The following is a 23,451-nucleotide window of genomic DNA, read 5'->3' on the forward strand; positions in this document are numbered from 1 at the left end:
TCTTGCTTACTTCAAGCATCTTGAAATGCGCAAACAGCAATTACTTCAGAGCCAGCAAAAGCAAACAGCTCAGCACCTGCCACTTGCGTGCTGTTGTTGTGACTTTAAAGCAGACTCTTGAAATTAATTTTTCATGCGTGTGAGAAGCCTGGTCTTGATAGTGCAGGGGAAAGAGGCTTTGCCTTCAGCCTCCTGTGTCAAGCAAGCAAGGAAGATCTGGACGTGCACCGCCTAACTTCATAACTGCTTTGAAACGACCAGCTGGGAGGCTGGGGAGGTCACCCAGCAGGCGTTGTCTGTGCTGGCTGTTGGTCCTATAGAGGTCTTCCACCATTTTATCAATAATGAAGACAGCTTTCAATAGCTGGAGTGTGGTTATAGCAAGAGCCCTGGTCTGTGCCAATGGTTTGATTGCTGGCTTGTCTCTGTGTGATGAAGTTGAGGGTATCTGTCACGTTGTCCTGGCTCAGCAGGGCTGTGGATCAATAAGAAGAAATGGCAGTAGTTCAAACCTTTGCTTTCTTATGTTGCTTCAGGAGCTGACAGCTGGGATATCTTCTGAAAACTGTGGCTGAGCTAAAAGTGTTAAAAATGTCCCTTTCTCTAGTTTTTGTGTACTGTGCTTAACATTCCTTTATAGCTCTGTCTGCTACATGGGAACTGTCTTATTCAAAGCCTGAAATGGAGGTAGAGTTTGATGTGATGATGTCTCTGGAAAATGGCTGATGACAATGACATGATGAGTGATTTACAGAAGTAGTTTCTATTTTTTGAAAACAACCCATTTCTCTGCAAAGTACACCATCAGACAAATAAAGCAAGGGAAGCGGATGTGTTATTAACCTATGAAACAAACTGGGCTGCTTTTCAAGTATGAAAGAGACACCCAAGGGCTGCCAAAATGCATTTTGGTGAGGAAAGCAAGACAACAAACTGCTTTTACCATAGAGAGACAAGACCAGGATTCAGAGTCATGCATCTATCACCTCTGGAGAAAAGCACACAGAGATTTGTGTCTCAACACTTATATAATGAGAAAGTATGCACCCAAGGGAAGGAACAAGTCCCTGTGGGATTATACCAAAAAACAAGTCTGGGGTTCTGCGTCCTTTGGAAATCTGGTTCCTCTTGTGGATCCTGCCCTCTTAAATTCCAGGTCTAAAGTCTGCCTTTGGAGACATCTTTGTAAAAGTGGGCACGGAATTGTTGGTCAGACCGTACGTGGGTGCTGGCTGGGCAGGGTGACCAGCTTTGTCTGCCCTTCCTGCAGCACCAGGATTCAAGGGCTCTCTTTCTCTTACCCAGGTTCTGATTTTCAAAAAATGTGTGGGGACTCTGTCTTGAAGACTTCCACCTATGTCTTGCAGGTGGCTGATCCTGGCCAACTGCATACAAACCTCATTGGGAGTGTGGAGATCCAAAGAGTGTGATCACAGAAGACTTGTTTCTTTACAAAACTTAGCTAATAATAGCAAACTATACAGATTGTCATGGCTGGATTTCAAGTTCTAAATAGTATTTTTATTTTAATCCTAGTTCCCTAAGGAGAAAAGGATGGTGTGCTCTTATGGAGCTATGTGTGTTTGTTTATTCATCCATATTCACTCTAGTTTGTGAACCCCTGGGCCGATTTCAGCAAAATCTGACACTTTGGTAGTGGTCTTGAATATTTTAAATCTCTAAAATTGTGTGGAAATAAGCAGCTCAAAAGAGAAGCATTTTTTTTTTTATTAATAGCTTCAGTGAGGAGAAGACTGACCTCTAAGCTCAACCCTTGGTAGACAGCAGAGAATCCACATAGGGGGATGCTATAAACGCTCCAACCACAGAAGGAGTTTCAATCACAGCACATCCCTTATTGTGCACCAGAGAATCTAACCACGATGGAGAAATCCCCAAGAAACTACCCTTTGTTATTTCTGCTGCTGATGGAAAAACTCATCTGGTCTGTTTGTTTGTTTATTTGTGTGTGTTTTATTTATTTTATGGGGAAGCTGCGGGGCATGACATTTTAAATTGGGATTATATTGCTATAGGAAATAGTGAGAAAGGTCACAGAAATATCCCTCACTTGGCAACAAGAAGACCCTTAAAACCATGTCCAGGCTGTGCTCCGCTGAGCGGAGTGTTGAAGATGTGCTGAAACAAGGCATGGGAACATGAAGCAGTGCACCAGGCAGCCCTCTCGGGAGGTGATGGGAGTATTTGGGAGGTTAACGTGACCTGCCAGCCCCGTGCTGCCCCTGGTACCTCTCCCCAGCCTCACATTTGGTGGTTGTGCTCGCTGCCATGCTGCTGCTCATTCCTGGGGGGAGGGTACTGTGCTGCAGGCGAACAGAAGCTTTAATAATATTGGGTCCAAAGAGGGACCAGAGTTTCATATGGTATCAATGGTGGGATTCATATCACCAAGATGTAGCTGTCTACAAGGTATCCAAGGCTAAGCTATCTTCTGTAAGATCTCTTTATAATCAGAATAAATAGGCAAAATAGTAACCACCCTTCTGCAGGTACCTCATCCTATGGTAAGTGGGGGCCCATATTCTGTGGGTGATTGCTTCTCATCATGGACTTCAACAGAGCTCAGGGTGACTTGTTTAGATTCGGTCATCTCACTAGTAGACACCCTGTTAAGGGCAGGTGAATCCCACTCAAGCTGTTCTAGTCCACAGTGGTGGTTTCTGGAAAAGAGGTGTTTTAGTGCAGGGTTTTAGTTCACCTCTACCAATAAGCTCAAGATTGAGACTGAGATGTTGAGCAGATATTGCCACCATTCAGCTGCTGTGAAATTCCTGCACTGCTCCGAAGCATCTGACAGGGTTAAGATGCTGCTAGATGGTCCTCAAGTCTGATCTGCCTCTGAAAATAAAGCACCGATAACTTCTTGCAACAGAATTGTGACTAGGGCAAGCACCTGGTTACAGGGGTGTGCTCTGAGGATGTTCATGTCCTTCTGCTCAGTAAAGGAGACTTACAGATGTGCTTGATGGTGGCTGACCAGTACCTATGAACACTTTGGCACTCTTTATAGTGGCAGCAAAGAACAGAAATTAGAGGACATTAGAGGACATTGGAAATTCTAACTGGTAAGGGCTTTTCTGGTTATGTTGACAAATGATGATGAAGTATTTAATTTTTTCTTCTTTGGTCTCTATTTGCTGATGTTCTCAGCACGATGGGGAGGCAGCTATACAGCTGTGAGTACTCAAGCCCAGCTGATTCTTGCAAAGAACGCTTCTGCTTGGAATTACAATGCTTTTCTTGTGATTATATTAAGAGAACGTGGCAGCCTCTCGTTCTCCGTTTGCCATTTCTATCTGTAGCTGTACATCCAAGTGTGGGGGTGTGTGACCATGTGTACACTCACTCTTTTATGGGTACTCTGCCCTGATTGTGCTTTCACTCTTTCTATTATTTCTGCATGCTGTAAAAGTTACAAAACTTGAAGAAAAAAGCCAGCGATGTGGCCTGTTCTAGGCAGAGATAATCTTTCTATGTGGGGACTGGGGTGTTGGAAAGACTGACACTTGTTTTTGTCATAAAAACTACTTTTGCTAACTCCAGTCTGGCTTAGTAATACCTCCGCAAGATCCTTGGCAGTTCCAAATACCCTTTTGCTATGTTCTCTGCAATTGTTTATTTTATGGTGTCGACTACTTTGTATTGTTAGGACATCGTTGCAGGCCAGTATTTTACTTGGCAAAAATCTTTTGAGTCACAAGCTCAGTCTCTCAGAGTTTCCCACTGTGAGTGATCAGCGAAACCTAAGCACGGTCGTACATCTGCGAAGGACTTATGGGTAAAAGAGGGGGAGTAGCATAGAGGTGATCTCAGCCGCTTGTGCTTTGCATACAGCATATGGGGTAGTTTAACAATCGTAACTTGAAGTGCTGCAAGATGATGCTTGTGACTCCTCCCCAGTGTCTACAGCTGTGAAGTGCTAAAGCACGCCACTCTCGGCTTTATTGGAGGCTGGGGACCAAAACCAGTTGGAAATTTGAAATTAAAGCTTATCCCTTATTGAATTTGTCATCCCTGAGGTGTGAAAGCACACCCTTGTGTGTACATGCACACAGAGGGTCACAAACAACAATTGGTTATTTTAGGGACAGAGATGGGTGGAGGTGGATCTTGTGTTTGTGGATTTGGTCTTGTGAAGTTTCTCTTATTAATAAGTAGTACTGCAACTCATCTGAAACATGATGGGTGAGGCTCTCCTGACAGGTAGAGAAATGTGTGGTACAAATTTGGAGAGGCGATTTGCTGAATGCTGAGATGGCTCAGTTTGATGTCTCATCACCATGCCCTTATTTAGAATTTGATGTTGGAAAAATTATCGCTCTATTTTTATTGAAGCCTTGGCATGTGTCCTTTTTTTTTTTTTCTGTCAGGCTGTTGCATCTGTTTTCTCTGGATGAGCCTTGTACCTATTTTGCAGAGAAGCCACCATGTCCTGGTGAAATGGAGCAGAGACCTGTTGCAAGGCAGAACATACTGGTAGTCTAAACCCTAGTCACAGGAAAGCCCACCCCGTAGAAGGCTACGCTCCTCGTAATGCTACTTGGGAGGAGCACAACTGGGCTTCTTCCCCAGTAAATGGCTTTCAGTCTTGCCAAACTGGCTCACCAGCAGCAGTGATACCTGTGGCGGTGCTGGGACAAGGTGCCACTGCATCCTGGTTTGGGTGGTCCTCTGGCCGTAGGAAGTCTCGCAGGTTTAATGGGGCTTGGCCAGGTAGCTGCTTTTAAAGGCTTGAGGATTGGAGACAAAACCAATCAGTCACTGGCAGATGAGTCCTAATTATGTAGGAACAAATCATTGCAGCTCACAGTTTTGTTAGAAGCAGGACCTGAGCCTGAATTGCCAGAGCAGTGGAGAGTGGGTTGTGTTTCATCCCGGGAGAATTTTGAGGGTTATTTTGGCAGAGCACAATGGAAAAAGCATGGACTGTGGCTGCCTTTGCAACTCTTGGCTGTGTGGATGACAAAGTCTGCCTTCTGGCCTGCTAGGCCTTTTCGCCTTCATTAGCACAAACTTATTTTGGAGCCTTTTTTTTTTATTTCATTTCTTTTCTTTTTTTTCATTCTCCTTCTGGCTGGTCTTTGTCCCTGAAGTCCATGCTGATGGGAGCATCCACCAGATAAGAAAATGGCATGAATTACGTTTTGCATCATCTATGGTTGGAATTTCAGTGCTGCAGGGTCAGCTTTAAATTATCCCTGGAGGGTTGGTTGTGTTTTATAAGCTGGATGGCTTGGCTTGCAGCCGTTTGATTTTTCCAAATAGTATAAATCTATAGACATTTGCCTTTGGCGCAAAAAAACCTCCCCACTTCGAAGTCAAGAGTAATTATTTTCCCAGAGCCAAGGTCAGCAGCTGGAGTCAAATAATGGGATGAAAAAAGCCACTCTTGTTGCTTTTCACATGATTTTTTTAGAAGTAATTTTTAAAAGCAATTTCAGTGCACTAGCATCTGCCCTTTTGCTCCCATGGCAGCCCAGACAGTTCCTTAACCCAGGTACAGCTCCCAGTATCCTCCAACACTGCAGTAATTTCCTCTAAAGATGAATGCCACTCATTTAACAACCTGGAAAACCACCCCCACCTTCTTCTCCATCTTACCGAATAAAACTTCAGAAAACCTGAATTGAATTAGTCATAAATAAGGTTATACCGAGAAAAAAAAAGCCCAGCACACTTGTCAATACAATCCATGCTGTTGTCAGAAAGGATGTTTTGCAACGTTTGCTAGTTTTTCACCTTAACCTGAAGTTGCAAAAATAGAGGGGAGAAAAGCAGGGAGAGAAGAAATGAGGACTGGTTTGGAAAATGTCTTGGGGCAAGCCTTGGGTTCCGCTATTGCGTGATTTGCATCTACCCATTAAAGAGCTCAAAATCTGCTCCTGGTTCAGCCAGAGCATGTGGGTATGTCAGAGTATTGATGTGTTTGGGGATATTTATTGTCGACCTCCCTGGGATGGTTTAGTTCTGCTTTTGGGTGCAGACACATCCCCAGATTGCTGTGGTGCAATGAGCTGCCCAAGCCCACCGAGCTGTGCTGGCTCCGTGGGTGGGTGCCCTCTGCTACTGGCACGTACCAGGTCGTGAGACTCAGCTCTGCCTGCAGGCACAAATGCACGGAAAGCCACGAGGAACGGCATGCAGCTGGTATTCCCTATGCCTAACGGTGGGTGTTTCCCTAAGATTTTCCAAATTAGTCCAAACCTCACAATTTCCTTTTTTAAATATTATTTTTATGGTGAACTGAAGACCATAGAATTCACATCAATTTAAATCTTTCATTTGGACTCCTACCTTCTTTGGGAGAAATTCTCTTAGCAAGTAACTTGCGCTAAAAATGGCAATTTCAGCTTTAAAGGAAGGAAGTTAAATGGGAAAATTAGGGACTGCTAAAATGCCTTCCCAAGAGAATTTAGAGGGGACCAGGTTCTCGCTCTGCTGCTTCGGTGCACCAGGAGCTCCCTTGCTGGTCATGGTGCTGCCGTGCTGTGCGACGGGGCTGTCTCAGACCCTCCTGCCTCTGCTGCTGTGGGTTTAGGGATGAGCCCCTGGACAACCCTTTCCACCTGCCTCTGCGGAGAGGACTTGGGATGCAGGAGGAAAGTTCCCCACTGCTGGCCTGACTGTCGGTTTGGAGGAGAAAACTGTGCACTGCATCTGTACAGTATATTATTAGCTGTACCTAGCACGAATTTCCTTCTTGAGACTATTGAATTTTATAAGGATTATTATTTCAGGCATCCTTTCCCCCTGCTACTGAAAGCCCATTAACATGGAAAACAAACCCTGCTCTCTCTGAGCACATGGATCTTTTTGGTCTGGACCAGCTTGTCTCAGAGTGACTTAACCCAAAAAAACAGTAGGAACCATTTGACTGATATTCTGCTGCCAGAAATATTGAAGGTTAAAATAATTCTTGGCAGGGTCTCCCTCCCCTGCGGATCCCAGGTGTTGGACGCGGCGATTCCAGCTCTGCCTCTGCTGCTTTGGCCTCTTGCGTGGCTGTGAAGCAATTCATGGCAGAGAAAGCGAAGGGCGAGGAGCCACGGCTGAGGGGGACAGGCTGGGCTTGGGCCAGCACACGTTTCCCTCTTCAGCTCCGCAGCTCCTCGTGCTCTTAGCTCGGTACGGATTTAGCTGTGTCCTGGTAGTGTCTTTTCCTGGGCTGGGGAGGGGGGCACCCACCCCAGGGCTTTATCATGAGCCATCGCCTCCAGGCTGGGATGGGGCTCCTGTCTGTGCAAAATGAGGAACACTTAGGCAAAAACCAGCTCAGACAACAGTGGTGAGATGCAGAAAGGTTCTTCATTGAAAAAAAAGGTTCTCCATTGAAAAACACAGGTGATGGATGAGGGGAGGTGACAGGTATTGCTTTGCAATCATAGGGACATCTTTGTTCCGCATAGGTGTGCCTTTTCTTACCCTTTATATTACTTGTATGTCAATATTATTTGTATGTCAATATTGAAGGTGTTATTTGGTATCTTTTCTACACAGTTAATGTATTTTCCCCCTTCAGCTTCCTCAGTGCCAGTTGTATTTCCTGGGTAAACATTGCTCATGTTCTGCTCTCTTCCTGCTAAAAACTGACCCCTGGGGCTGCTTGGGGTATCACCCAACAGGATGGGCTCAAGGGAGAGGGTTACGGCTGAGGTGGCTGATGTCCCTGGAGACTTCAGTTTAAAAAAAAAAAACCAAAACAAAAACAAAAAAAACCCCCAAACCCAAACAAAAAAAACCAACACCCACCATTTAGCATGACTTCAGATAATTCACTATTTCTTTCATTGTCTCACTTTCAAATCTTCTGTGAAAATGATGGTTCCTCCCTTCTAAGATAGGTCAGTGTCTGGGTGATCGGCCTTATTGTGAATTTCAGAGGAACAGGCCCATTTTTATGAAACAGCCAGATTCCTGGCTGCTGTAAATCAGGACAGTTTTGTCACTGAGCAGAGCTATTTTGCTCCATCTGCAGATGTGCCCCTAGACATCCACTTTGCAGGTATACGTATGGGCAGGTCATTTTGTAAAGTACGAATACCGTTTTCAGATGAACTCAGTCTCTCTGTGTGGAGAGCTTTCAGATCAATGGATAAATCATGTTCCGGTTTAACACTTAATAAAACTTTTCATCTTCAAAGCAATCTCCAAAAATTGCCCAATCAACCCTCAAAATTCCCCCTGTGCAGCACGCAAGTTTTATGAGCCTTGTTTTACATAGTGGCAAACCAATGCTGGGGTTAAGGTTGACATTTTGGAAAGCTGCGTCTAATTCTGGGTGCCTTCAGGTTTTATTCCCATCCTCCGATGTGCCGAGGGTGCTGTCACTTGTGCTGCCATCACAGGGCAGTGCTCGGTGCGTGTCTGGTCTTCAGCTTGTGCTGCAAAGTGGGAGGGTGATGGCAAAGCTGAGGGAGGAAAGGCAATTTGGGTGATGGATGCCCATGAGCTGTGCAGTTGCTGTTGGGATTATTGTTTGACTGCACCATGGGTTCCCAGCTCACCCCAGACCTACCAGCTCCAGTGGAGCCACAGGACCAGATTTGGAGATCTTCAATCTTTTTTCCACACTGGGCATTTCCCTTTGGGCTGTTTGCTGTATCGGATGAGGAACTGTCGCCCAAGGGAGCGAGGCTGACTGTTCTCCCGCCTGTTTCTCCTTTGCTCTGCACCTGGTGTTGTCGTTCCTGCCTGTCCCGAGTGGGTGTATAATGGTTCCCACTTGCATTTCACAGGCGCCCCGGATGGGTAAACAAGGTGAGGGCTGGGACGGTCTGGTTCAGAGCGCCGAGATGAACATACAGCACAGCTTATACCAATAATATGTGCTTCATACCCATGGGTCATTCCCTACCCAGATACCCACAGAGTTTCGCTATTTGTGTAAGTGGTGTAACCAAGTCAGGCAGAAAAGACTCCAGTAAACACTCCCCAAGAGAGCAGCTCTCCCTCGCCAGTCCTACAGCTTCATGAGGCATGGGTTTTTAAGAGGCTGAGCAGGATATGTATTTTCCACATAATAAGGGTGTTTATGAGGTCTGTTCACTTCAGGCTGCCCAAGGTATGCTCGTTTGCAGGTACGAGCCCCTCCAAACCAAGTATGGCACCAAAGTCCTTTTGTTTTACATGGTGTGTACTTGGTGTGATCTGTCCCTCGTTTTAGGCCTCGTGTTGGTAATGCTTCTTGGGAAACAAAGTTTGCACCAAATTTACCTCCTGTGGATGGTCGCTTCTGATTTCATTTGGCTTTATGCCTGTGTTGTACTGGCAGAAGTGGAAATGGGAGTAGCTACAGTTCTACCATGGGCCATGGCTTCAGGTGGGTTTTGAAGAGACAACTGCAAGGTCTGTGCAAAACCTCAGCCCTGATTAATCCGTCTTGGCATCAGGTGGTGCCTGTGGATTTTGGTGGTGTAGGTATGGAGCACACCTTGCAGCAGGCAGTGCGGCGTGTGGTGAGACTGTTGGTGGTAGGAGAGGTGATGGGCTGGGGAGATAGGGCTGCATCAGCAAAACACAGTGGGAGTCCAAACTTTTTGATAAAATGAGAAGAATCAAAGCTAATTGTGGGAAGATGATGTGGATTACTAAACAGGTACCTTGTCAGAGAGAGCTTGGGCCCAAGAGAGGGGTAAATCAGATGGGTCTCCAATCGTTGAATTGACTGAATATAGGACGTGGAACTTTGCATGCAGGGGAGGCTACTGGTCACGTTTGAGACACCTTGGTGTTACCAGCCAGAAGTGGCCTGTTTCAAGTCACAGATGTCAGTCTTCTGCATTCATGGAGGTGCCAAGATCACTTGCATTGAGTTAGCAGGAATGAATGATTATCTGAACGGTTGTTTAATGTAGTATTGCATCTGACATCAGCATCTCAAACTTGATTGTTTTAAAACTTTTTTCTCTCCTGTGCTGTCAGTGGTGAAGCTTACAGGACCAAAATATTTGTCCAGTAGTAGGATCTTAATTTTAGATACCGGTAAAACTTGACTTCTGCTCATAGGACCATCTTTTCCACCTTCATTAATACTAAAATAAATTTTCCTATGACAGAAAAGACTGAGCTGTGTAAGAGGCAAACATTGGACTGGAAGGACAGGAAGAATTTCTGGGTGGCACCATTTAAGTGCAATGACTTTTGTTGGAGTTTTGGCCCCATTCAAATGAGTGGCAAAATTTGCATCAGCTTCAGCTGAGCTGAGATAAACCTTTATCATAGATCATAACCCTTTGCTTATAACGTGAGTAGTGTGAATATGGGTTTCTAGGCTTCAGGCAAGTCTGATCATGGGTTGGTTCATTAGTTGCCTTACTGAAGCCAATTGCAAAAGTCCTATTGACTTCAATGCGACCAGGTTTGGACCCTGAGGCAATCTTAGCCTTTTAGTCAGTTGAGATTCACGTGTTATATGAATCCAATACCTGATGAATCACCTCTTAAGATATAATTTTTCCCATTGCAGGGAAAGGGGTGTATTTGACAACCCAATATGATCCTTCCCTCTTTAACTTCTAAGAAACTAATCCAACTAAATCTTCTGGCAGCGGACATCTGAAAAATGCTGGAAACTGCCATGCCACGAACGTGGCAATATGCTGTAAAAATAGCTTTACACTGAAATGCTATTTTATTACAGCAGTTGCTATAGTTTCTGGTTCTGGCAGAGATTCCCTCCCCATAAACCCTGGCTTTAAAGGGGGGTGTTGTAAGTCAGCTGTTGTGATTCACATTAGGCTGAAACTTGGCATCAAGACATCCATACACTAAACTCATCCCCTGCAGGTCTTCTGAGCTTTCTCAAAGTGCGTGTGCGTGGCTTGTGCACAAAAGAAATATCAGCCCAGATTCATTGATTGCCCTAAAAGGCTCCTCTCTGGGTTACAGACAGCGGAGCATTATTGCGAGACAGGAGCAACCCCAAGAGCAGCCAAGGGCAGGAACAACTCAGCGTAGGCGCAGCCATGTGAGCTGGAATACTGGCGTGAAGGTCAACTTCTTTATTACCATCTCTCTCTGTTTTGTATATTACATTTTGCTCTTTCCAAGGTGACAAGGTAGAAAATGAGAAAACCCATATGTGTTCCTGGATCTCTGCGTCTCTGCACAACTTCCATCTGTCCCAGGCAGCGAGACGTGGAAGCTGCAGGGAAGAGGGGAGAGCAAAGAGGGCTGTTACCAGCCAGGTCTCTGCTTGGTTTGACCATGCTGTGTGGGACCTGGCAGTGGCAGAGAAGGTGAGTGCAGAGAAATTCCCCACTTGCCACCCCAGCATCACCAGGGAGAAGATCGGTGTGAAGCACTGGCATATCTTCCACTTCTCCTGAGCTGCGCAGAGGTGTGGAGGACCAGTGCTGGCCTCTCTGCAGAAGGCAGATGTTCTCTCGGGGCTTATTCAGGAGGTCTGGAGGCCAAACTGTAGATGAGATGGCCAAATCTTTCATTTCCTGACAATGGTTTGCAGTCATCTTTGGTTTGCAAGAAGCAAGCAGGTTTTTTTTCCAGTTAGTGTGAAGGGAGCCACCACTAGAAATATCCCACCTGGAGGTCAGTGGTTTTTGTAAAGGTGGAGATACATCACTGCAAGGTGTCAGGTAAACTGGAGCCTAGAAGTGAATAATTTGTTTGGGGTCACTGTACAACAGAGCTAAGCAGAAAGTGCAGTTTGTGGTCTGTTGCTGTTAGCGTAGGTCCTGCACACAACCAGGCTCATTGTCATCAGGGTCGGCGCTGCTGCGGAAAGCTGTCGGTGACGGAGGGGACTAGGTAGCATCCCTGTGGGGGACGTGCACCCACCTGCAGCTCTTGGGGAACCCCCAGCTCAGAGACTCAGGCCAGACATGCCATGTCAGAGCTGCAGAGAAAGGAAGGGGCAGGAAGATCTTGGGGGAGGAAAAAAAAATAAATCTGCCCACTCCATGGGGCCCCCAGTCCTGAGTTGTGTCAATGCTCAGGAATCACCCATGCGGCACGGGCGATGCTGTGGGTTACCTATTGTGGGGGGACAGCCCTGTCGCAGGCAGGTCACTCAGCAGGTTTCTGTTTGAAGTTTAGGCAAGGTCTGGATTTTTTCTTTTTTTCTTTCCTATGTGCCTTGCCAGGACAAATGCACTCCTGTTGTTTTGGAGCCAGCTGTGCTTTATGCAAACCAGATGCCTGTCACAGACGGCTGTCAGGTGTCGCTGCCACCAGCCAGCTCGTGCCATGACTAATCCATGCTGGAGAGGTCAGTTTGGGAAAGCTGAAGCTCTGCTCCGGTCTGGTGCTCCTCCCGTAGCACCACCAGTGTCCCCACCAAGACACAAATGCAGAACCTGCATTTGTGCAGCATCTCCCAAAGCTTCCCCAGGTGGGACCTGTCCGAGCCCGATGCAACTGTGCAGCTGCTGCCTTGGGGGGAAGATGCTTTCAGAAAAAGGGAGTGCAAGGAGCAGTTATTGAGAGAAATGTGAGATGGCCTGCAGAGATCACAGCCTCCCACTTGCTGCTGCAGAGCCCCAGGCAGCCAGAGGAGATGAGATGTCTTCCTCTCCATCCTAAGCCAAAGTTTGCTTATGAAAAATGAACCACGTGCCCTGGTCCTCACCACCAGCTCCTTTCGTTGTGGGTTTCTGTGTGCTGCAGTTGCATTTTGCAGACATCTGGATTCAATAACCCTGTTGATACAGCCCATAAAATTAGAAACCGAACACTGCGGAAGGCAGAGGTCAGCGAGTGATTCATCCTGATATAATGCGCTGGGGCTGGAGCGCTCTGTGACTCAGGATGGGGCTTTGCGGGGTTCTGGGGGTGTGGTGGGGCAGCCCCCTGCCCATGGCTCCCCGTGCTCCGGGAGGAGAGGTGGGAAAGCAGGGGGAGGCATTCATTTCCTCCAGCATTTCCCTGACCTTGGAGGGAGAGACCTGGCACCTCCCGCCTCCAAGCATCTCTGTGGCTTGTGGAGGAAGCGCTGTGCATCCCGTTATTGGGAGGCTAATTGAGGACTTGGAAAAATTGGGCTCGTTTCCTCTCCACAAACTTCTTTGTGTAACTACAGGCAAATCCCTGCTTTCCTTCTGGCCTACTGCTGTGGCCATAAAACCAGAACTCAAGCCCTGTTTTGGGTGGAGAAGTCTCCACGTGTGCATGACCTTATCCCCGCAGTGTGCTGGGCAGCAGGTCTGAACTGCAGCCTGCTGCGGGTCTTCCCTGCCTGTGCAATGCCCTCCAAGCACCCGAGTACCTGTGCCATCAGCCCTGAGGAGGAGGTGGCTGCAGTGTCCCCTAACTGCTGCCCTGGCTGGCCAGGGTCCTGGATCACACTTCTTAATATCTTACACGTTTTAATATTTTAATGGAGAATGAAAGAGGAGGGAATGGAAAAGATCAGAGCATAGATTCAGACTGGACTGCTGAGCAAAAATTCAGAAAGCCCACGGATACCCTCATGCCTGCAAGCACAAATGTGCGTGCCGGCTGGTGTGTGTGCAGGGTGGTGAGTGTGCATACACTCATCACTCTAGATTTACCTTCTGATTTCTGAGCCTCAGTGATACTTGCTCACTTTGCGTTCTCTCTGTAGCCAAGAGAGCAAGAAACTTGCATATTTGCATGGTGACAGCATGCAAGCCTGTCTCCAGAGTGCAAAGGCATTTGCCAGAGGGATGAAGGATTGTTTTCATCATTGTACGTGTGGGCACTGACTCACACAGGAACACTGGATGATGGGGGAGAGATTTCTAAGTCAGGAGGAGAGGGCCAGAGCCTGAATCCTGCCAACAGACCTTACCTTCAGGGCTGCAAAGACTTTCAGACAATGTTTGCTGCAGACGGATGTCCCTTGTGATCTCCTCTGGAAGTCGGTTATCACCCAGTGTGTGTGACTTGGCTCTTGTAGGAAACGCAAGACAGAAGGGTCAGAGCGGGGACTGTTGCTTGGGCTGGCAGCAGCAGCAAGCAGGCGGCAATGTCACACCAGCTCTGGACTGGGGATGTGCACTGGCCAAACTGGGGACCTGGGCCAGGGCTTGGTGCTGCTGCGTTGGTTCTCACAGAGCTCTGCAGCAATGGGGTTTGCTGACCCTGATCAGAAAGTAGAGGAAAGGGTTTAAGCCACCCCATGCAGGACTTGGTCTAGACAAGTTTTATTATAACTATTGTTTTCTATCATCTGCATTGTTCTTCCATTTTTATTCCCCCTGTTTGACCTCAATGTGTTGAGACCACCAGTCCTGTTGGCATGAAACCATGTTTTCCTACTAACCTGTAGCCAAGATGATAATCTCCAGAGCCACATCCTGGGCAATTTTTTGGGTGGATTATATCTGTGGTTTCCCTTGTGTTTGCACAAGTATTTATATCTGCAAACACACAGAGCAAGTCTCAGCCCCTGGTCTTGCAGAGGAGCATCTTATACTTCCAAGCCCTGATGACTTGGAGGCTTTTCCTTCTGCTGAATCTTCAGCCCGGGTGAAGCCATTAATCTCCCAGCCTGTGACACACTCTTTCACACCTGCCCTGCCAAATCCCTTTGCTGGGAGGGAGCTTGCTGACAACCTGCAGTGTTTATAGCTACCCAGGTGCTCTGGCACAGAGGGGTTTTGCAGCTCATGTCGCTCCTCAGGGCTCTTGGGGGAGATGGCACAAGCCTGGGGGGCTGCCGTCCCCAGCCACGTCTGTGCTGAGGTGTTTTTTGTGGAAACCAAGCCTTGGGGCATTGCGTGAGCATGGTTTTACAGCAGCAGGGGATAATCTGGTGCAGGAGGTGCACCCTGCAGCGTTGATGGGTGTGAAGTCCCCGGGGTGTTCCTCACCCTTGTTCCCCCTTTGCTGGTGCGAGGGGGATTCCTTAGGTTAAGGTGGGAGACGGGGCTTTAGCAGAAACCTCGGTGCTGGAGAAATGAGTCGCCAGGAGAAGACCTTGTGTTTTGCTCTAGGTTGGACTTCAGCAGGTGGATCTGGACCTTGGGGGCAGAGGGGCTCTGGGCTTCTAACATCTGATCATGGATTTAAATGCTGGATTGGCAGGTGCTGCACTAGCCCAGACCTCAGCCAGGACGCTTGTGAGGGCGTCAAGCCTGGCTGCCCTGAAGGTGCTGCGAGAGCATGCCCAGCAGCTTTCCCGGTGTGCACGGTCACATCGTGTGGCTTCGTGGAGATGGCTCTTGGTCACTTCCCTACCCGGTGCAGATCTTGCTCCTTTTAAGGTGAATTTTAATCCCATCTAACTTTGCTGAAGGCAAACTGATATTCCCTGAGGAAGCACAGGCAGGATCAAAGACCAGCAAGATCTTTTTCTGGAAAGTTTGGCTGGATTAGGCTAGGCTTTTATAAATATGCAGATCAAGTACATGACCTGTGTTTCATTTCAAGGATATTTTATTAACTTTATTTTTTTGACTTGTCACGGCTTGAGTGTGGCTTGGCTGAACAGCTTCAAACTGTTAATAGCTTTGGCCTTGGTGCAAGCTTGTGCTGTTAACTAATTTGCAATGGATTTCTTTAATTATAAATGCTCTTACTTTTTCACATCATTGCAGTCTGTGTGGCAGATACATCTTTTCAGAAACCACGTGCCTAGGCCACGAGGGATTTGTGAAGGCTGTGGCTCAGCTGGGAGCGCAGGCACGGGCCACACAGGCATCAGGACATCTGCAGGCAGAGGACCAGACGTGCATGGGGAACACCAAAGAGAAAAGTGGTGTGTGGAGCTCTTAGCAAGAGGTTGGAGGCTCAATACTGCTGAGAAATCACACCCAAGTAGTCTCAAATGATGCAGCCAGGGTCGTCAGCTGCAGATGAAACCCACCCCTGGGTCATTATCTTTTGCCACCACTATTTGTGTTCTGCGATGGGGGCTGCAAATGTTCTGGAGCCTGCAGAAGCAGTGCAGAGGCTGAAGCACCTTTGCAGGGTGGCATCTGGGAAGGAAACACCCAGACAAAGGAGGAAAAACAAATTAAACACACCTCTTTCTCTTTTCCTAATTGCTGGTGTTTCAAGAAAAAAAAAAAAAAACATGACCAAAACAAAACCCAAAACCAAAAAAACCAAAGCACAAACAAAAAAAACCTCAGAGGAGTTCACAGTGGGACAGGAGTTCAGTTTTGCTGTTGTAGCCCTGGCTGGTTTTAGTAATGCTGCTTTCGGTGCTGGGGCTGCTGCTCATGCCTTTTGGGGGAACTGAAGCAAATCGGGCTCCCCACTGCAAAGGGAAAGGCGAGTGCTGCAACAAAAGGCTGTGCTGCCAGCTCAGCGGGCTGGAGCAGCCGTGGAGTCTGGCCTTAGTGCAGAAATCGGCCACAGAGGGAAGGAGAAGTTAATTAGATGGAAAAAATTGCATTATGGGGCTTGCTGGTAAGCGGGTGCAGGAAAGCCATGGTGGCTGAGGAGCGCCTCTGCCATGGGCAGCACTGAGGACGGGGTGTCCTTGTCTGGACATGTTGTCCCAAGATGGGGCTGTTGGGGTGATCAGACCCACTGGCACCAAGGCCATGCTCATCAGAGCCCAGGGGAAGGATCTGGGCTTTGAGGTGCTGCTGGGCTCTGGCAGGTTTAGCCTTGGGTTAACAAGAAAGCGTTGGGGTGCAGGAGGTGCTTGGCAGGTCCAGCTCCCCTCCTCCTGTTGCACTTTGTGCTTTCCATCTGCACCCAGCACCAACACCCACCAAGGTAATGTCCATGGTGGGGGTGGCCCAGGTGTGACGTTTAAGTGCTGTGGGGGCTGAGCCCGAGCTCCGGCACGGGCACGGGGGTGCTCTGCCTTTGTGTCCTGGGTCTGGTCCCACGGAGCAGCCGGGGTGTGGTGTGCAGCGGGAGCTGCTGGCTTCTGAATCACACTTGGGCTCCAACTGGCCAAACCACATGCGCTCTGAAGCGGCACAGCTCGGATCTGAAAAAATAAAAAGCTTTTCCAATTTCCCCACACCCCCACCCCTTCCCTCACCCCCAGCTCTGAAAGCAAAAGGGAGAGTTCAGGAGTTTCACACAGCATCCAGTTTCAGGCAAATGTTTTCTGTAAAACTAATTGAAAATATTCCTCTGCACGGTTCCCGCTCACACGAGACTGTTGGGGAGGTCAGGGCTGCAGTGACGTTCCCGCGCATCCCTGGGACCGGGCTCGGGCAGCGGCCGTCCGGCATGCGGTGCTGAGGAAGGTACTGAGTGGTTACAGCGGGAGCCAGGAGGTTTTGTCAGATCCTCATAAACTCTTGGAGCTTTATAGCAACTGCTCAGCCCTGGAGAATAGCCGTCCTAAAGAATTTATGATGCAAATGTTCGTCCCAGACTTTTCAGAGGCAAGTGTGAAATGACTTAAATCAACGGGATTTGCATAGCATGAGCTGATCGGGGTGTGTGGCTTCCTGTGAACGCGATCTAATGAAGCCTCCTTCCCTCATCTCTCTAATCTTTGATGCCCACCTTGCTCAGCAAGGCCCTGAGACTGCCCATGGTGGGAGCCATCCCGGGGGATCCATGTTGGACCTGATGCGGGCAGGCAGTGGCCGATGTCTGTACATCCCTGAAGGACCCTGGCTCGTTGGGATGGGCTAGATGTGTCCGCAGGCTGCTGAAGGGACGCCCTGCCTGGGTGCACCCCATCATGCGCCTTTCCCGGCGCCGGGTTCGGGCGTACGGACAAGGGCTGCAGTGGGAGCGAGGCTCCGTGCGAAGACTCAGGTTTAGGAGCTGGGCATTGACTTTTGGTGAATTACCTTCATGTTCTTAGTTCTCTGCTCACTCACGAGTGTCACAACAAGAAAGCCTGGAAAGACGCCCAAACACACCAGAAAGGAATCTAATTTCTTTTCGAGGGAGTTGCTGCAGAAAAACATTTGAGTTATTTGCTAAGCTCTAATAACGATACTTTGCATTTGCATTGCAGCTTCTACCTAAGGGCATCTTGGCACAGCCGGTAATTAAACCTCCAAGTCCTTGTGAGGGAGACAAAGCCCTTTTCTAACATTTGACAGACAGCTAAACTTTGGGCCAGGGTCAGATTAAGTGGCTTGTTCGGAGATGTACATTGAGTGTGTGGCAAATCCAAACTCAAACAAGAGCCTTGCTCAGCCCAAAGAGACATTTGGGATTCTGGTCCCTCCGCTCTGCTCCAGTTGGCTTTTTGTAAGCCTCTGTCGTTTGACGGCAGCTCAGAGACATCCCTTCTCGGTATTAAATGCAGGAAGGTCTTTTGTTGGACTTAGGCAGCAAGGAGAGCTAATTGCAAATTCAATTTTGGTTTATAAAATGCAGCTCGGTCTACATTACCTTAGCAGCCAAAGAGTTATCTCTTAGGACTTTGCACCAGCACTATATTCATTTCAGGTCTGTTTTCTTTAGAGCTTTATGGTCAGTAATTAATGGTATAATTACACATCGACATAATGACGGCTCCTGACACGGCAAAGCTCAGGGGCAGGGCACTGAGTGTCATTCATTGTTCCTGTTTCTTTGTTTTGGAGGGTGAAAGCAGGCGGCTTTGGGGTTTGCTCGGAGCTGGCAGCCCGGGTCCCGGTGGGGGAAGCCTTGTGCATTGGTGCTGGTTTGGAAGGCGCCAGCACCCCACAGAAACCCACACGTCCGTTTGCTGGGAAGCCTCCTGTCATTTCTTATTGCCCATCCTACTCACTGGCCACCTTCATCTGTTGGGCAAATCCTGAAGGCAACAACCCGGTGGGAATTCAGCATGGCCAGCCACCTGTCTGTGGGGCAGAGCTGAGCCTGGAGCTGAGGGAGTTCTCTCTGTGCCTCTGGGCTGTTTCTGGGGTTTCCAAATTACCTCCCCTCCGTGCAGCGTGTTGGCTGAACAGGAGTGGATCTGGAAAGTGGGAGCTGAGTGTGCTCTGGGGGGTTACAGCATGCGGGTGTAGGCAAGCAGGGGCCTGTGCTGGGCTCTTGGGACTCCCTTTCCCATAAGAAGCCGAACTCGACAGTACAGTTTCATTGGGTGGTGGTGCTGCAGGCAGGAGGAGGTCTTGGACCTGCTCTCTGGTCCCCTTCAACCTGTCCAGCAGGCAGTGGGGACATCTATGGTGTGGGCAGGTCTCCCCACCTCTGGACTCTCAGGGGGCAGGCAGACCCCAGGGACCGCTGGTGGAGTTATTTTAGGGTTTATCACCTACATGGGCTGCCCGAGGGATGGGGACTTAAGCTCTCAGTTGTTTTCCCTGCTTCCAAGTCACACAGCCCCTATCTGAGCCCCCACCTCTGCCCTGCCCCGGGCACGGCCAGCACAGCAGCCGGTGCCACCTGAGCCCTGACAGCCATCAGGACACAGCCAGGCTGGAGGGACACGATCGCTGGTGGATCAGACCTTGGCTGCTCTTCCACCCCCATCTACTGGCCAGCCTGGAAAAGAGCTTTCGGGGGAAATTTTGTGGGGCTGCAGTTTATAGACAGACATGTTGGGCGCAGTTGAGTAGCACTGACCCTGTGATTCTTGTGCCATCTCCATTTGGCCGTGGCCAGGAAGGTGGGACTAAGAGTCGGTCTGGCCGTGAGGAGAAAGTGGCGCACTCTGATTTTGGGAGGGACCTTTGGAAGACCCTGTGGAGTCTGTACACAGAGAGGGAAGCGGCTTTGTGCTCAGCTCAGATTGGTGTTGGGTCTCTAACAATGCGTTGGAGTTTGTCTTCCTCCTTCCCGTGCTGGATCTTAGAGGAGAAAGGGATGCTGGAGGGCTGGGAGTGGGACAGCATCTCCACCGCCCTGGCCCATTGCGATCTCTGCACGTCCTTGAGCGAGTTCTCAGCTTTCTGCTTTCTCGGTGTATTTTTCCAAAAAACAGGAGCAGCAAAATCTTCGTGGCTCACTGAGAGGCTGTTGGGCACGTGTGGTGCTCCTGGGCAAAGCTGCTTTGCTCTTGTTTTCTTGCCCCTGTGTGAAGGGAGCAGAAAATCCCAGTGAGCGGGGACAGTGGCTGGATGCAGGGCAAGGGCAGGCAGGTCCTGATGGCTTTTCTGCGCTGGTTTTGTTCTGCTGCTTGTCCCTTGGTTTGCCCCAGCTGCAATCAAAGCCACGCAAGCTGATGGCAGCAATGGTGTGAGGGTGCTTTACTGGTGGAGCTTGTTCCCAGAGGTGGGAATGGGACGGTGGGCACTGGGTGTGCTGCTGCCAGGCTGGAAATGGGACGGTGGACGGTCTGTCCTTTGCAGGCAGTGGTAGAGGGATTGAGTCAGGGTGATGAAAGCAGGGCAGCAGCTGCAGCGGTGCTCCCTGCCGAGAAATCAGCTTGGAGACGCCTCTGGGAATTGCAGCCGTCAGGTTTTGCAGGTTCCCGGCTGCGGTGGCTGAACCTCGGCACTCCCTTAGAGGACTTGGCTCCCTGGAGCACAGCGCGGACCTTGGGTTTTAATTGATTTTTCAATTTGGTTGATCTCTCCATCTCAGCACTCAGGGAGAGAAAACTTCAAGGGAGGGAAGCCCTATGCAGACAGGAGTCCTGGCCCATGCCCAAAGCAATAAAGCACCAGAACAGAAGAGAAAAAAAAAAAAGTAAAATATGACAAGACAATAAGGCCTTAGAAAGCCCAGCCCAGCAGGAAGGTTTAGTCTGCCTTCTAGGCAGCTTTAAAGTCACATTGTCTGACTCTCCTGCCATATGAACAAATTAGCCCGTGATTTAAATGGAGGGGTGTGATTACCAGCATCAGACCTGGGCGCTGACAACCCCCCTCTCCTCCCCAGCGAGGTGAGTGCGCACATCTTCGTGCCCAAACAGACACTGTGCTTTCTTGCTCCTTGTGATGCTGGCGAAGCTGCTGGTAGCACAAGGCTGAAGGGATTTCATCTCCTGCTCACTCTCAATGACCTGTAATTTTCACTGTGAATGTTTTTATAAAATAGGAAAGAAAATGGCATTGATGTCCCTAAAAACATTCTGGTGTTCAAGTGTAACATTCAGAAACCCCTCTGCAGTTCTTTTATTAATTTCTGCTTTAGATCAGATGCTCATCCTGTGTTTGGGATGGTGGGAGAAATCTCGGATTGGACAGGAATGGGTTTCCCTGCATCCTGGGCAGTTGGACGTGCCTGTCCGGGGATGGAGGACCCACTGGCACCTCTGAGCTCTGCTCAGCCCTTTCACCTGAAGCTTTCCTTTCAGATGCACTGACAGTGCAATTTCTGCCTTTTACAAGCACAGATCTGAAAGGGAGAGAAATCCTGGCAGCTCTGGGGAAAGAAAATTGATAGGATGCTCCAGTCGGTGCCGAACAGCAGATGCCCTTAATAATTTTGAGATCAAAATGCCACTGACTGCATTTGCAGTGAGGTCAGCTTATCCCCATGCTGATTAACATGTGATGTGGTGAGAGGAGCCATCCCAAAACCCAAACTAGCCGTCGCTATCCCTGTGCTCAGAGACTGAGCCGCAGCCCAGGCTGGTTTGTTCCGAGACACGTCTCTGCTTTTGCTGTCAGGGCCTGTTTAGCCTCAGTAAACCCCAATGATTGTACAGCTAAAGCACAACTCCTCTAATCTCAGATCCAAGTTCAGCTTTTCATGTTTAAGAAAAAAAAAAAAAAAGGACAGTCTTCCTAAAGATGCAGCCAAAGCAGTGGTGATACTCTGGGATGGGTTCTGAGATTATGGATACTGGCTGCAAAGTCTTCATGGATTATCCCGAAAGGATGATGTGCAGTTGCAGATGGGTTACTAAGCGTCTACTTCATACATCTACTGCTACCAGAAAAAATGATCAGAAAGTAAGTTGTACTGGCAGCTAAAAACAGAGTATCTCCTAAATCTCAGGTGGGCAGCTGAGCCTGGATTTTGTTCCAGTAGCTGCTAGTGATGGCTCCAGCATCACACACCCTCCTGAACCTGGGAACATACTGAACCAGCAAATATGGTGAAAAGTGGAACGCAAACTCAGCAACAGACAGAGGTACGTGCTGCACCCCCTCTGCTTAGTGGAGGATTAAGGAACGCATCCAAAATTCAGCATGTGCTTGAGTGCTTCGAGATCGGGTAGATCCAGAGTCTGGATCCTCAGCCCCAGCACACCTTACAGGGTTTTGTTAGCTTGAATCTCGTGGAGAATGTATTTATGCTGTCGTCATGGTAGCTGGCATAATGTATACATGGGACACGTATGCCTCTCACTTGGGCGCAGCACAGGACATGCAGAGGGCTGTCCTCGGCAGCTGACGTATGCCACAGACCCCAGAGCTCCCGAGCTGCGAAGGCGGTGGCAGACTGGAAGCGCTGGGCTGCTGGGGAACCAGCACTAAGTGCAAACTCGTTTGGAACCAATTACTTCAGTGCGCCAAGTTATATTGTGTGGGAAGCTCCTGTACTGTTCCTCTTGCCATCTGCTGGCAATTAAAAATCTGGCCACTAGTTTTATTCTAAGGAAACAAAACTGTCCCTTTGTAGCAGCAGTGAGAGACTGGATGATGCTGGATCCTCACGACCCCCTTATCGCCCAAACCCCAGTCCCAGAGGTCTGGGCTGAGGACAGGTCTGTGCGGTAGGATAGTGTTTATATTTGTTGTACAATTTTGTGCGTGTGCAAAAAAAAAGTGCTCAAATTCCGATGGGCCCTCACTTTCTAGGCCCATCTAGAAGGCATTGTTTCCTCTGACAAGTTTAGCCAGGGTTTACCAAGGTCTGTTTTGGTGAGCAGTGCTGCGAGCTGGACGGTAGCTCTTGGGGTTGTTTCAGCAGATTTGAACCGAGGGTGGAAATCCTGCCTTTGCCCCCGCAAAAAGAAATGTGAGAAAGGGGGAGGAAGGCGGGCGAGGAGCAGAGGGATGCTTTGTTTGTCTGAGCAGGACAGGTCCTTTTTGACCACGTGAGCTGTCCCACCACCAGCCACAGCCTCTGTAGTACAACGCAGGGTCATCTGCTCAGGCAGGTCGGTGGCACCGTGCCTTGGAACAGGTCAGGCTCTGAGGTCCTGCAGGATGGCGTGGGGTGATTTCCCAAGGACAACCTTTATCTTGTGCATGAACCAGCACCTCGGCAATGGCCGGCCTCAAGCTGCAAGGACAGGTATTTGGCTCACCAATGCAGCTGCTTTGCGTTGGAGATGGGGAGTGAGAACTTTGCAGAGTCTGGTGATGGTGCTGGGCTCCAGCTGTGGTTCCTCCAAGCTCTCTGGGCTTTGCAATGAGCTCTGTCAGCGCACTGCGTTCCTGTTTCTGCCCGTCCTGGCTCTTGATGACCTTCCAGGATGCAACTCCCTCATGCTGCTGGAAAATCTTTTTCCTGACAAAGTTTTCCAATTTTCTGCTCCTTTGAGGGTCAGTTGTTGTATTTTACTCGTGTTCGTTATGCAAATGCTCCATCATCTCAAGTCTGCTCTTCTTCAAGGTCGCTGTTTCTTCCATTTCCCAGGTTGTGCTGCTCTTGACAGGTGGCCAAACGGCCCAAATCTTCAGTGTCTGTCTTCAGAGCACCTCCTATCTAGCATCAGCATGGAAAGCGGCAAGTATTGCTCCGCTATTG

General features: G+C 48.9%; 2 long non-coding RNA genes across 2 annotated transcripts in view; both read left to right on the forward strand.

The window, feature by feature from the left end:
* LOC142604395 (uncharacterized) overlaps positions 1-23,451 on the forward strand; it is a 79,339-nt gene that overhangs the window by 44,500 nt on the left and 11,388 nt on the right. The window lies entirely within an intron of this gene.
* On the forward strand, positions 14,398-15,958 carry LOC142604404 (uncharacterized). Its single transcript, XR_012838266.1, has 3 exons — positions 14,398-14,579; positions 14,937-15,206; positions 15,540-15,958. It is a non-coding gene; the product is annotated as an uncharacterized LOC142604404 (long non-coding RNA).

Source organism: Balearica regulorum, chromosome 18 (assembly GCF_011004875.1).
Source record: "Balearica regulorum gibbericeps isolate bBalReg1 chromosome 18, bBalReg1.pri, whole genome shotgun sequence".
NCBI classification, from domain to species: Eukaryota; Metazoa; Chordata; class Aves; order Gruiformes; family Gruidae; genus Balearica; species Balearica regulorum.